Source organism: Mauremys reevesii, unplaced genomic scaffold (assembly GCF_016161935.1).
Source record: "Mauremys reevesii isolate NIE-2019 unplaced genomic scaffold, ASM1616193v1 Contig80, whole genome shotgun sequence".
NCBI classification, from domain to species: domain Eukaryota; kingdom Metazoa; phylum Chordata; order Testudines; family Geoemydidae; genus Mauremys; species Mauremys reevesii.
Genome location: NW_024100896.1, coordinates 194,818 through 207,910, shown reverse-complemented (window position 1 = coordinate 207,910; position 13,093 = coordinate 194,818). Strand labels below are relative to the sequence as shown.

Below are 13,093 nucleotides of genomic sequence, written 5' to 3'. Positions count from 1 at the left end.
GCAGCGGGGCAGTGCTGGGGCGGGGGCAGCTCTGTGGGGGCAGTGCTGGGGCGGGTGGGAGCGGGGGCATTGCTGGGGTGGCTGCCCCAGGGGAGTTGTGTTGCCCCCCAAGGGTTCCCCTCCCCGGTGCTGCTCCTGTCTCCGGGCCCTGGCAGCCGCTGCGCTGGGCCCCGCTCCTGCGCACGGGGCGGTGGGGGTCAGGTGGGTCTGACTGGCGGGGGCAGCTGCTGCCCCTTTGCTGCTTTGCTCCATCTCGGAGCCTGTTCTGCATCTGGACCCAAGGCCCCTGCACGGCTGGTGAGACCGGGGGCAGGTGGCCTGGGCTGTGCTTGCTGCGCGCCTGGAGCCTTGGTCCCTGCGCTCGCCGGTCAGTGGCTTTGCCTGCGGTCCGGACGTGGCTGGCAAGGAGCACAGGGGGTGGTGCCGATACCCCAACAGTGCGTGTGGCTGTGCCCTGACGGGGAGCTGCCTGTTCCTCCGGTTGTACCAATAGTGCCAGTGTTTGAAGCCCCGAGGAAAGCAGGAGTCAGACGCGTGAGCCCTTGGGACGTTTCTGAGCCATCTCTGCAGCAGTGCAAGAAGCAGGACACAGAGCCAGGGAGGGAAGCATCCTTGGCTCTAATCAAAACAGGGAGAAGCCAGGAGTCAGTGGAGAGAAGATAGTGTGAAAGCGATTGGAAAGGGGAGGAGGAGCCTTCTCGGAAGGGGCAGGAGTTGGGGACTACAGCTGCCAGACCACGGCATGGTGGGCTGGCTGATCCCAAGTGGGGAGGGGGTGCAAGGACTGGGGAGTACACAGTGCGTTAGGTCAGAGCAGTCAGGCTAGAATGGCACCTGTAACAGGGCAGCCCCGTGCGTGGGGCTGAACAAGTCCGAAGCAGTGGGGGGCCTAGAAGGGCCTCAGTTGGAGAGTTCTGTCAGCTGAAGAGCAAGCGCTGGGCAGCTCCTGGCGTGTGTCCCCAAGGTGTGTGGTGCCTGCTGGAACCTGGGGGAGCCCGTGTCCGCAAGCGGGGACATGGCGTTCTGGTGGCGGAATCAGAGAATCCTTCCCTCTTCCCTGGTGCTCCCTACAGCTCGTTCTCCAGGGCTTTCTTGGGTCCAGCTTGAAGGGACTTGGATGTGGGGCTTTCAGCTACTGCCAGTCTGATCTTCCTACCTCCTAGGTGTGTCTAAGGAGCTTGTCCCTACCGCCCATCAGTGCCAGCGTATGGGAATGGAGCAGAGGCGCTGGCGTCGTGCCAGGGCGTGTCTGAATAGGATCCTAGAAGCTAGGAGTTAGGCCCAGGCTCTCTGGGGCAGACCAGGCCCCAAAGGTGCATGTTCCATTGTCCAGGCAGGCAGCGAAGTGACCACGCTGAGCAAGTGAGAGAGGCAGGCAAGGAGCAGGGTGCTGCGCTGCCCTGCTCCAGACGAGCACACCAGGCGTAACTTCCTGCAGGGCTGCGTGCACGCTCGGAGCTCCCTGGCTGGCTTGGTGACTTACGTGCCATTGAAATGAACACAGAATAAAGTGCTAAACCCGCTGCACTGCTTAGACAAATTCTGGGGTGCAAGTGCCAGTCCTCACGTAGGGGTAAGGGCCTCGCTGGGCTGTCCTGCCTCGTCCCTCGTGAGCTGCCGGGGATGCTCCCGGGCGAGGGTGGCCATCTGCCCTGCAGGAGGAGAATACAACTGACTGGCCACTTGGCTGGGACCCAGTCCTGCTCCTCCACATGCAGGCCTTGGCCACGCGAGGAAAACTGCCAGAAACCACCGCTGAGCCCAGTGCTAGGTGCTGTAGTGTAGACGGACCTTGTTCAGAGCGGCTCCAGCTGCCGTGGGGTTGCAGTGGCAGCCAGTGGCCTGCCTAGAGCGGGACTCCCAGCATCGCTACCTGCTGGGACCTCGGGCAGCCGGGTTAGAGTGTTCAAGTGACCTGTGCAGGCACTGCCTGGAGGCAGTCTCTTCTGGCTGGGAGTGGCTTGGGCATGGACCTGGCAGTGCAACTCACTCCGCTCTCCGCCAATAGCTGCCATGCCCAGTTCTGCATTCCCTTCCTCTGCCTGGGTCTGGGCTTGGCCTAAGTATGACCTGCCTGCGCCTGGGCAGCTGGGAGGGTGGGGGTGGGACTCCGCGCTGGCTTGCTGGAGGTTTGATTGCTGGTGCTCGGCTCACGCAGTGTGACAGTCTGGGCCTGTCCCTGGGTGCAAGCCTGGGAGGAGCGCCGTTTGGCAATGTGTGGAGGTGTCATGTGGAGTCACACTTGGTGGCCTAGGCATGTCTAGAGCACAAGTGCCCCAGTCACTAGCCAGGCAGCAGGAAGCCTGCAGCCTTTTTGTATTTACCGCCGAGATTGGGCTCCCTGACAGGGCTGTGTCCGTGTGTGTAACTGGCCTGGCAGGCATGTGTGCGCCCGGAGTGACCAGCAGCTCACTGCCGGTGGCAGCTGTTCTCATGGGCTGCTCCCCCCCACCCCTGGGCACTGGAGCAGGTCCCCAGCTGCTCCCCACAGCCTGTCCCTGGAGTGGGCCTGTGCTCAGGGCTGGAGAGCGAAAGTGAAACCAGGCTCTGGCAGCCAGAGCCCGGAGAACCAGGGTGACCTCAGCCAAGTACACGCCCTGGGCAGGGAGTCGTACGCTGCCCAGAGGACACCTCACTGCCTTTCCTAGCCAAGGTGTCTCGTCGGAGCAGGGTGTGCCTGGAGTGGGCAGGCTCTCTCTGCATGGGCTGCAGAAGGGGCGAAGGAGACTGGCTCTTGCTGGAGCGAGCGGCTTCCATCTGTCCCAGGAGCAGAACGATTCTTCCTTCGCTGTTTTCGGGCATCGGCCCCCAGTACTTGTGCATCCAGTTTACTTAAATGGCCACTCCTGAAACTGCTCTCCTGCCGCCATGGCCATGTGCCAGGCGGCCCCGCTAAGCCCCCATGGGAGTGCTGAAGTAACAGTCCTGTTGCTCACACCCCTCACCTCCGGAGACAACTCAGTGCCTAGCCGGCGCTCTGGCAGGCTTCTCTGGGGGCCGTTGTTCCCATGAGGGCCGGCAGCGTTACACCTGCTCCCCAGGCTTTACGGACTGTGCACATCCATGCAGCAGATCCTGCTAGCTCCTCTCAGGAGCACCGACAGGCCCACCTTCTCTGGCATCAAGCAGCTGGGCTAGACTTCGTTACTCGGGGTCTGAAGAGATCCGAGCCCTGGGTGAGGCCAAGCCATCCTCTGGCCATCCTGCTTGGATTGCACTGGGCAGGCGTCACCGCTGCCTTTCGCTGCCCGTTAGCTTGGTTGGGTTCTGTCTGGATCACTTTGTGAGTCTGGCTCTGCCCTGCCCAGGCAGCCCTGCCCCTTTGGGGGAAGGTAGAATCCCCCGCCGTTGTTGGGTTTTCACGAGCTCGTACGATTTGGTGCCCCTGGGCTGGGGGTGGGTAAGTCGGCGGGAGGTCCTGCTCTCCATTGCTAGTGATGCCCTGAGAGCCTAGCCTGGCATGCGACGTTTTCAGCACCTCTGAGTCAGCTGGAAGTCAACTCTTGGGTCCTTGGAGCCAGGCCCTCTGGCTGTGCTGGGGGACGCCAGCGCTCTGGCACGCTGCTCTGGGAAGTACCCTGGCATCCTTTAGGCCTGGCTAGGCTTTACGGTCACAGGGCCTCTGTCATGAGCCTGCTGCCTATGCCCCTCTCCGGCCAGGTCCGCTCACGGGTGCGCTTGTCTCCTAGGTCACTTGTTCCTTGCCAGAGAGTTTGCCCACAAAGAGTCGCCAAGATAGCTGGGCCAGGAAGAAAGCGTCGAACCCCTGACCCAGACTCCATCACTGACCCCGGCGGGCCGTTCGTCTCCTCCAAACGGCTGAAAATGTCCAGCAGCACCAGTGCCCCAGGCCAGAGGCGAGCGTCCCGGGGGCTGGAGGATGCAACCAACAAGAAGAAGCAGAAGGACCGAGCCAACCAGGAGAGCAAGGAGGGCGAGAGACCCCCTGGCAGCGACCCTAAGAAAGGTAGGGCCCGGAGTGCAGCTGTCCCGCTGCTCCACCTCTCTGCTCTCCCTGCAGCCGTCGGCTGTGGGATAAGCAAATTCAGCTAAGCGCTTCCACTCGCCCGTGTAACATGCTCCTCGGGCGCGAGTCTCTGAATCCATAATCTGCTTTGCCCCCCCCTACCCCCCCGCGAGGCTTGGAGCTGGGCGTTGCCTTGTAGCAGCAGATCCCCTAGGGCTGGCCTTGGAGGGGTGAGCTGCTTACCTGCTTGGGCTGCGTAGGAAGCTGGATTGGAGCCTAGTGCGGCTGGTTCTGCGTCAGGCTCTGCAGCAGGACACTCACTGCAGTGAGTGTTGCTACGGGATCCAGGCAGGTGAGGCCAGGTGCTCTGCTGGGGGTGGCCGTGCTGGGTCAGGCCCGGGGCCTGGCTAGCCCTGGATCGCCTGCGCTGACCCTGCACCCCCTCTGGGGGTGGGTGGGGACTGAAAGCGGACTAGCTCTCCTGGAATAGCTCCTGTGTAGACAAGCCCTAAGGCTGCGCAGAGTGCAGGGTGCACACTGCCATGGCACTTCAGTTCTGGGCCTGGTGAATTACGGTCCGGGTGCTTTATCTATGGTGCGGGTGCGGCAGCTGCCTCGGCGCTCATGGTGCAGCCGTGCTGGGAGTCGCACTAGAGGAGCCCAGTAAATCATGCCAAAGCCCCGCAGGGCCTGAGGCAGCAGGGAGATCTGCCCCGTGGGAATCCTGGCCTGCCTACCTCATAGGGAGGAGGGCAGGTGCAGAGTCCCCTCCTCCTTTCCCCGGGGCTTGCCAAGAGTCGTGCTGGCAGCTGTGCATGCCCCCCGGCAGGCAGTGCCGCAAGGCAGGCGGGACTCTCCAGGTGCTGGGCGTGGGCGGGCTGGGCATGGGCACTAAATGCCTTGCTGGGTGTTCTGTGGCCTAGCGAGGGAGCTGCAGGCTGCCAGCATGCGATGCCTGGCACCGGGTGGGGCCGGCCCACGTGGGCTTTGGACCAGGTTCTCTAGGGACCTTCACACTCTGCCCTTTTGCTGCTCCAGGGACTGCTGGGCTTTGCAGGTCCTTGTGGGTGTGCTCGGCAGACCCTTCTCCTGGGAAAGGGCAGAGCCCAGCCCACTTCCCCAGATGCCCTTGAGCTGCCATCTGGGGTTCCCATCTTGTGGCCCCTTGGCAAGCTGTTCCTGCCAGTCTGAACCCCTGCCTTCACTGGCGCTTGTAGGAGCACTGGTTACCATGGCCAGCTGTGTGCCTGCGGTGGGCACGTTGCACACCTGTCGCCGTCGGGCTGGTTGGTTACCTAGCGTGCCCGGAAGCAGCTCTGCTGTTCGTGAGGAGGGGTGCCGTCTGGAATGGCTGCCGCTGGCCGGTGTGTGCTTCCCGAGTCCTGAGCTGCTGGGAAGTGCCACCCTGTAGGCTGACACTTTCCCACCAGTCCTCAGGGCGGTGAATTGCCGCTGCGGCTGTTCAGTGACGCTCGGGCTGCTGGGGCGACATCTCTTTGGGGCAGCAGCATTCAAACGGTGGCTCACCCCGCTGATCCAGGGCAGGGAGCCTCGGGCTCTGGCGCCAGCAGGCTAACGCTCCTTTAATCACTTCCTGCTGTTCTGGAGCAAAGCCGCCTGAAGCGCTACATTGAAGGCCTTCCATGCAGCGCCGAACGTGCCTGTGGATGTCACTTCCCGCTATGTGTGCGCATCCTCTCCTTGGCCTCTCCCAATCCCAGCAAATACCCTGCTCTGGTACCGAGTGCCGGGTGGCCCAGCATGCCCTGAGGACGTGGCACTGGCCGCTTGGTGGCGCAGCATTCGCCTCACTGAGCAATGAGTGGCTCATTACCATGGCAGTAGTTCCCCCTCAGGCCCCTCACAGCCAGGCTGAGATCACCACTGGGGATCCCCGGTATGTAGCTGGTTCCTCAGTCCCCGCTGTGCTGCACCACACTGCGTGTCCAGCACCTTCGCTGGAGCTGGGGACCCCCATGCGTCAGCGGGGTCTGCAGGACTTGCACCTCTCTGAATGAAGAGCTCCTTCTCCTCACCCCTGCAGGGGCCTGGCACAGCAGGGCTGCTGTGAAATAATGTGCCTGACTGTCACAGACAGGATCCCAAGGTGGCTGGAGTTTCATCTTAGAAGCACTGGAGTGCAGGGTCTGCTGGGGCAGCTCTCTGAAATCACTGGGGCGGGTAGCGGCTGGCTTGCTGGGGTCTCCAGAGGGAATGGGGAATGCTCAGGATTCCCTGCCCCCTTTGCTAGCTGGCTTGGCCCTAGAAGCAAAACTAATGTCCCTGCTGAGAGCACTTGTGGGCTCCGCTAAGCTTGGCATGGCTAGAATGCCCCCGGGGCACTTGGGCATTGCACCTATCAGCCCTCTTAGTGCAGCAGGGCCCTGCGGGGAGCAGCGAGGGCTGCAGGTGACCGTACGGAATGGGGAGTGGGCACTGACACTGGGGTCGTGGAGGAAAGTCAGCAAGCAGGCGCTCAGCGTGCCATGCGCCGTCCGAAGTGGGGAATGTTCAGTGGAGCAGGGAGTTGAACGGCAGTGGTGAGACCACCACTCGAATACTGTCCATTGCTGGGGCCAGGCTTGGAAAGGGCTGTTTCATCAGCAGTTCGGTGGCGAGCTGGTTGGAGGAGTGGGAAAGCTGCCTTGCAGGGTGAGTTAGGGAGCAGCCCTTCAGAGAAGACGTGCTGAGAGGCTGTGCCTAGGTGGGAAGAGTCAGCAGTGTGCCCTTGTTGCCAAGAATACTAACAGCATTTTGGGCTGTATAAGTAGGAGCATTGCCAGCAGATTGAGGGACATGATCATTCCCCTCTATTCGACATTGGTGAGGCCTCATCTGGAGACTGTGTCCAGTTTTGGGCCCCACACTACAAGAAGTATGTGGAAAAATTGGAAGAAGTCCAGCGGAGGGCAACAAAAATGATTAGGGGGCTGGACCACATGATTTATGAGGAGAGGCTGAGGGAACTGGGATTGTTTAGTCTGCAGAAGAGAAGAATGAGGGGGGATTTGATAGCTGCTTTCAACTACCTGAAAGGGGGTTCCAAAGAGGATGGAGCTCGGCTGTTCTCAGTGGTGGCAGATGACAGAACAAGGAGTAATGGTCTCAAGTTGCAGTGGGGGAGGTCTAGGTTGGATATTAGGAAACACTATTTCACTAGTAGGGTGGTGAAGCACTGGAATGGGTTCCCTAGGGAGGTGGTGGAATCTCCTTCCTTAGAGGTTTTTAAGGTCAGGCTTGACAAAGCCCTGGCTGGGATGATTTAGTTGGGGTTGGTCCTGCTTTGAGCAGGGGGTTGGACTAGACACCACCTGAGGTCCCTTCCAGCCCTGATAGTCTGTGAAGAGAGAAGACTTGGTAGCAGAGGGCTCTGCGATCCGGTAGCTGGAGTCAGTCGTTCAGACTGGTGTGACGGAGCGATTCTGGCGGGACCCAACTGAGAGTGCCAAATCAGGGCCAATTGCTCAAACAGGGCAGTCACAGCCCTAGGCTGGGGTTTTTCCACCTCTAAGGCAAATCAAACCAGCCAGACAAAAAGGACTTTGGTCTCACCCCACTGGCTAACCACAAGTCACACAAGCAATTCCCTTAGACACTCCAGTTTCCCAGTATCCCCACCAGTGCACTCGTCCTGGGAATAAATGGTTATGAAAACCAACACCCCAATAAAAGGAAAAGGTTCCCTCGATCCCAAAGGACCAAGCCCCAGACCCAGGTCAATATACACATCAGATCTTACCCACAAATCACGCTGTTGCCAATCCTTTAGAATCTAAAATCTAAAGGTTTATTTACAAAGGGAAAAAGGTAGAGAAGAGAGGTAGAATTGGTTAAATGGAATCAATTACATACAGTAATGGCAAAGTTCTTAGTTCAGGCTTGCAGCAGTGATGGAGTAAACTGCAGGTTCAGTTTAAGTCTCTGGAACATCCCCCGCTGGGATGGGTCCTCAGTCCCTGGTGTAGAGCTTCAGTTTGTAGCAAAATTCCTCCAGAGGTCAGAAGCAGGATTGAAGACACGATGGAGATGATGCATCAGCCTTATATAGACTTTTCCAGGTGTAAGAATCCCTTTGTCCTCACGGTGGAAACTTACAGCAAAAATAATATGGAGCCTGGAGTCACATGGGCCAGTCCCTGCACTTTGCTGAGTCACGAGGCGTGTCTGCCTTCTCTCCATGGGTCAATTGTGTAGCTGATGGCCCTTAATGGGCCATCAAGCAGGCTAGGCAGAGCTAACACCAGCTTGTCTGGGATGCTTCCCCCAGAAGCACATCACCAACTTGAAATACAGACAGCATCGAGCCAACATTCATAACTTTAACTAAAAATGATACAGACATACAGGCAGCATAATCATAACCAGCAACCCAGAACCTGGTCTTAGACACCTTATATGACCCCCTTTACCTAAGATTTGGTGCCACTACAGACCTTGGTTGCAACCCATGTTCTATATGGTCCCAATTTATATCAATAACGTCACAACTGGAAATAAGGGGTCGCTATTTGCCAGCAGGGGTAATTAGCCACTGCCCCAGCTGCTCTTAGTGTGTGGTGCATTCTCTGTCACTTCGGCTGGACGTCCCCGTCAGTTCCCCAGGCCCAGTGCTCTCCCACTGCTCTGCAATGCTCCCTGGGACCCCTTCAGTGTATCTGCCCTGCCTCGCTGGGATAAAGCATGGAGCCTTCTGCAAGCCGTTGGTGTGGCCTGTTCTCCTTGCGGGCTGAGGCGTACGGGAAGGCAGCTCGGCCTGGCATTGTGACCCGCCAGATGAACATGGCTCACTGCGGAGCCGGGCTCTGGCGTGGTCAGCGGAGGCAGCGAGCTAGGAGAGATGCCTGGGTGTCAGGCTCCTTTCCGCAGCTGGTGCCCCGCTCGAGGAGCGCTGAGCGTGCTGAAGAGAGCAGAGTCGCTGCGGCAGCGGGCGCTGGCCACCCTGCGAATGTCCCTACGGCTTCAGCCATTGTACTCCATGCAGCTCGCCGCTCCCTGCTAGCGCCACTCTGTCCCTTCCCCCTCCAGTGCCAACCAGGCTGCCCTGGGTGTGCTGGCGCACTGCCTGGCCACCCACCGTGGAGGAAGGGCACCGAGCCCCGAGGGCTGGCCAGGAGCGCGGCTCTGTGGTGTTCCTGGTGCAGTGTCGAGCTGCAGGAGAGGCTCAGAGAGCTCAGGCCCCTGCCTCGCAGGTACTGCTCCAGTGCTGCCTGGCTCTGCTCTAGCTGGGCCGGACACACCAGCAGGCCTGGCACCACTGTGACAGAGCCCGCAGGCACCGGGCAGATCTCTCTCCAGCACAGCCTCCTGGGGAGGGAGCGCTGGGCAGCTGGCATGCGCCCGCCTGGGACTGCTAGTCAGGCTGCTCAGAGCGAGCCCGCCGGAGCGCCCATGGGGAGAGCTGCTCTGGCCTCTCAGGGCACTGTGTGTCTGGGGCAGGGCGATAGCCACCTGCCTGGCCCTGTGCCCTGGGCTCCCAGCTGCACCCGCACGCCCCCTTCCCCAGGGGCTCCTGGGCGTGCCGAGTGCCTCTCTGCTCTGGCTGGGCAGGGAGTGACGCTCCCGCTGCTGTTGCAGACCTGCTGCTGGACTGGAAGCAGAACGCTGACGAGGTCATTGTGAAGCTGAACTTGGGCAGCGGGGCCCTGAAGTTGGAGGAGGTGGATGCTGCGTTCACAGACACCGACTGCGTGGTCAGGCTGCCAGGTAACAGCTGCGGGAAGAAAGCACTAGATAGCGTAGGTAACCCAGAGCAGTGCGTGGAGCTGGGCTACGTGCTCTGTGCTCCCTGCAGACCCACCCCGGGTACAGACCCAGCTGGCCTGCCCTGGATCCACCAGCCTGGGGACAGCTAGCTGGAGCGCGCCGACGGGAGAGGCTGCTCTCGGCACAGCCCTTCGGTAGCCACGCGGGTTGGGTCAGGGCATAATGGAGAATAGCTCCTGGTACCTGCCCGGCCCATCGGCGGCACCCGCTCTGCATAGGAGATGCCGGCCCCGGGAGGCTAGTCCCAAGCAAAGAGCTGAAACCTTGAGTGGGTCTGGGGCCCCTCCCCGGGCGGTCTCGGAGGCAGGCGTCCCAGCTGAACAGTGAGGCTTGGCAGGGAAGAAGTGGTGCTGGGCCGAGCAGCAGGCTGGCGGAGGACAGGGAGTTGCAGGGAAGCGCATTGCAGAGTGTGACCAGAGGAGGCGCACGGCGCTGTCGGAAGAGGGTGCAGCCCGGCGGCTGGAATCCCCCCATGCGCAGCAGTGGCAGGCGCTGTCAGGGCGACGGGGGAGCTGGGGTTGGGGATGGAACGTCGGGGTGAGAGCTGCAAAGGCAGCGCTGGGCCGGCCGGCGGCGGGAGCCGCTCGCTGCTGCAGCACCTTTGGCAGAGTCCCCGGCAGGAGGCGCTGAAGGCCCGAACTCTGTCCGGAGCCCGCTTTGGAGGCACTGGGCCCTGCTGAGCAGAGTCCCTGCCCGGGCCTGCCCCAGCTGTGAGGTCCCCGTTTGTGCCCACAGATGGCCGCCAGTGGAGTGGCCAGTTCTACGGGGAGATCGAGAGCTCCTGCAGCAAAGTCCAGGGTAAGAAGGGCAACTTCCTGCAGCTGGTGCTTCAGAAGAAGATCCCCCTGCACACCTGGGCGTCGCTCCTGGTAAGGCCACGCACCTCTCTGGGCCCCACGCACCTCTCTGGGCCTCAGGACCCCCTGGAGATGAGGGGAGCGGGCGCTGAGCTCTGTGGGCTGCCTCGCCCGGGCAGCAGTGCGGCTGAGCTCCCCGGGGCTGGGGATCACCGCGGGCGGCTCTGTGCGTCCCGCTGGACAGGGCCAGGGCAGCGGGAGGCTGGCGTTCGTGCCCACGGCCAGGGGAGGGCCCCATTCGGCCCAGCGCCCTGGCTGCAGCCGTCCCAACAGAGCACGTTACCTTTCCCAGAAGAAGCGGAAGGACGGATCCAAGGAGCTAGCCAAGGGGGCCGGGAGCCAGAATGCGAAGGAGCAGCCCCCGCCCGCACAGGCCGCCCCCGAGGAGCCGGCGAGGAGCAAACGGGAGTTCCCCAACTCAAAGCAAGCTCCAGGGAGGGGCGAGGCCCCAGAGGGGAAGAGCCCGGCCAGCCCCAGGCTGCAAAGCGGGCCCAGTGCCAAGCGGGCCGGGCACCTCAAGGTGGCTCTGATGGAGGAGGAGCCAAATGCCGGGGTCCCTGGGGGCTTGGAGCCTGGCAAGGGGCCCAGCGGGAGAGGGGGCAGCCGGCAGAACGGCCGAGCAGCCTGCGGCGATGCTGCCACGGGCCTGACCCCGCCTCTGGTGAAGGTAAGTGGGGGGCACTGGGGAGCCTGCTGCCCCCATCACAGGTGCTGTCCTGCCCCATCCCCTCTCCTGAGGGTCTGGCCGGGGGTCCCAGTCTCCCAGTGGTGCTCCTAGGAGCTCGGGGAACACGTGCAGCCCCCTGCAGGCTGGGCTGGGGCATGGCTCTGTGGAAGCGGGGAGGCCTGGCCCTGCCGCAGACAGGACGTTGGGCTCAGGTTCTCCGTCCGGGCCGAGGCGGGCGCCCTGGGGTGGGGGCCGTGAGGGGCTGGGCACCATGGCTCCCAGCGGCCGTGGTCAGGGCTGGATCCCAGCAGTCTGTCGGCTGGCTGGCTGGCTGGCCAGGCTCGCACCCTGGGGCCGAGGAACCCAGAGCCCAGCGCCGCCTGGCTGTGGTCTCTGGGCAGAGGGACGATGCCTGCGCAGCAGAAGAAGAACTCCTCCCCTGCTCCTGGCGCAGCGCGATGGCCCTTGGCAGTTGTGTGGGCGCAGGGGGGCAGTGCAGGTGGGAACAGAGGGGGCTCCCCTCGCTTGGCAGTAGCTAGGGCCGAGCTGGCAGCCTGGCCATTCAGGGCCGTAGACCAGAGCTACGGCTGGAGGGGGGCCGGCCCCAGCTCCGGGGGGACCCCCCATGTCTCACCTTCCCCCTCTGCACGGAAAGGCCGAAGTGCTGCAGAAGGAGCCCGCACTTGTGGGGATGCAGCCGCCTGCTGCCCCTTCGGAGAGCTGCCCCCAGCACGTGGCACCCTGCCTGGAGAAGAGAGCCCTGCCGCCGGCCGCTCCCCAGTGCCTGGCAGCCCTTGGAGAGGGCCCCGAGGCTGCCCTGGCCCCCGCCTCCCCTCCGCTGAGCAGAGACGCTGAGCAGAGCGACTGGGCCAAGGCGGATGTTGCCCTGGAAGCAGCAGCGGATGGTAAGTGTAGAGGGTTAGGGAAGCAGAGCGCTAGGCCGCGGCTGCCCGGGCCTCTCCGGCCGGCGGTGTGGGAACCAAGGGCGCCCGGCTCCCTGGGGGCCAGTGAACAGGAGCCTGGCCCCAGAGCAGCCGACGGCGCTGACTCTCCCAGCCCGGCAGGCTCCCCCTGAGTCCTGGGGCCTGTCTGCCTGTGGCGCTGGTGGGGAGGGGCTCCCAGGGCACAGCCGCCTCGCCCCCCACCTGGCCTTGTCCTGTCCTAGAGCCAGAGCCTATGGTGAGCCTGACCTTGGTGAAGAACGACTCGTACGAGAAGGGGAGTGATTCAGTGGTGGTGCACGTCTACGTGAAGGAGATCCACAGGGAGACCTCCAAGGTGCTGTTCCGGGAGCAGGACTTCACGCTGGTGTTCCAGACCAGGTACTGGCGAGCGCCGGGCCCAGCCACGCACCGCAGGGGCTGCAGCACGCCAGGTGCCCCCCTGCGTGCCCTCTGATCGCCTTCTCCTCTCCTTGCAGTGATGTGAACTTCCTGCGACTGCACCCCAGCTGCGGCCCCCACACGGTGTTCAGGTGGCAGGTGAAACTCAGGTACCACGCGCTGGCCCTGCAGTACCCGGGTGTTCCCACCTGGACAGCTCCTGCTCTCCTCCAGCCAGAACAGCCTCGTGGCTGGAGCACAGGACTGGGGTCCATCCCCACTGCCCCGGCCTTGTGCAAGCAATGCCCCTTTGGGTGTCGGGGCGGAGAGCACCCGCCCCGGATGGCACTGCGCAAGGCAGCGGGGGAAGTCACTGCGCCTGCCGAGATCCTCGCCGGCTGGGCCGGGCGGGCAGACAGCGCCCGCTGCCTGCACGTGCTGCCCTCCGCCGAGGTGCAAGCCGAGAGCCCACCACAGCGGGGGCAGCCGGGGCGCCAGGCAGAGCCTAGCCCATGTT

The 13,093-nt window shown here is 62.7% G+C and overlaps 1 pseudogene; it reads left to right on the top strand.

Annotated features, from left to right (window-relative positions):
* Nucleotides 1-595: 595 nt before the first annotated feature.
* Nucleotides 596-13,093, top strand: part of LOC120394860 — a 32,744-nt pseudogene continuing 20,246 nt past the window's right edge.